Source organism: Lipotes vexillifer, unplaced genomic scaffold (assembly GCF_000442215.2).
Source record: "Lipotes vexillifer unplaced genomic scaffold, Lipotes_vexillifer_v1.1 scaffold822, whole genome shotgun sequence".
Classification (NCBI taxonomy): Eukaryota; Metazoa; Chordata; class Mammalia; order Artiodactyla; family Lipotidae; genus Lipotes; species Lipotes vexillifer.
Window position 1 is genome coordinate 3,143,326 of NW_006770496.1, and position 1,675 is coordinate 3,145,000.

Sequence of the window (1,675 nt, forward strand, 5' to 3'; positions counted from 1 at the left end):
CCGCGGCCCCGAAGCTCCCCGCTCCGCCTCCCGCAGTCTCCGCCCGCGAAGGGGCTTCCTAGTGTGTGGAGACCTTTCCTCCTTCACAGCTCCCTCCCACTGGTGCAGGTACCGTCCCTATCCTTTTGTTTCTGTTTATTCTTTTTTCTTTTGCCCTACCCAGGTACGTGGGGGGTTTCTTGCCTTTTGGGAGGTCTGAGGTCTTCTGCCAGCGTTCAGTAGGTGTTCTGTAGGAGTTGTTCCACATGTAGATGTATTTCTGGTGTATCTGTGGGGAGGAAGGCGATCTCCATGTCTTACTCTTCCACCATCTTCCCGGAAGCCCCAAAATGGTATTAGTATTTTTTTTTTTTTTGCAGTACGCGGGCCTCTCACTGTTGTGGCCTCTCCCGCTGCGGAGCAACAGGCTCCGGACGCACAGGCTGAGCGGCCATGGCTCACGGGTCCAGCCGCTCCGCGGCATGTGGGATCCTCCCGGACTGGGGCACGAACCCGCGTCCCCTGCATCGGCAGGCAGACTCTCAACCACTGGCGCCACCCGGGAAGCCCGGTATTAGTATTTTAAGTTGCATTTATTCTATGGTTTGTGTGATTGGATACTTATTCATGTTTGTAAACGGTTGCATTTCCTCTTATGTATTGCCTCTTTACATTAATCCACATTTATGTAAGCCCAATCTAGCCCTGAGACCATTTGTGTTACAGATACTCACTGTTGGTGAGTCTCTCTTGTCATTAAGTATTCCATAAAGTTGATAAAAATGCCATATATATTCATACTACTCAATAGGCTGGACATTATGCTTCAGGCTATCTAAAATCGTTTATTGTATACTATATACTTTATACTGTATCCAGTATGTCATATTTAATATTAAATGCCAAGTTTAAAAATCTCAGTGCTGCCACTGCTTAGATAAGGATTCAGTAATCATAATTTCATGGTTGGACACCATCAACTTTGTAAATTGTGTCTTATGTATGAAAGTTCTTAAACCATTATTATTGATCTAATCTGGGCTGTTTTTTATAGGATACAGAAAGCAGAATTATTAAATTTTCAACAGTTTGGGGCCTCATGTGAACTAGTAGAGCTTTATACATTACATTATTGTCCAGTAAAAACTCACTGTATTCTTATTAGAAAGTATGTTCTCTGGAGCTCTGTTTATATTCTTTGAGTTGTTGAGTCTCCTCAAAAGGAGTGGGGTTAAAGATAAGGGAAAAGAGAAAAATCTCGTTTGAAAATTCCTGTTAACCATGATACATAAAAGGAAAATCTGAAAAGAATGGGTAGGAATATAACTTCAGGCACAAAAGTCAAATTAAGATGGGTCAAGGACTTAAATGAAAAAGGTAGAACTTTAAAACTTTCAGAAGAAAATAGGGAAATGCAAATTAATACCACATGACAAAATGTTCAAGTCTGGTAATAATATGAATTTATGAGAACAGGGGGCAACAAGAACTGTCACTAAGCTGTAGTAGGAGTATATATTGATACAGCCATCTTGGAAAATAATTTATTACCTAATACATTTTAAAGTATATAGACCCTGCAACCAATAACTTTCCCCTAAAGAAATGCCTGTGCAAATATGCCAGGGAAAACAAATACAAGAATGTTCATGGAAGCATTATTTGTACTTGGTGGAGGGAGCTGAAAACAACCTAA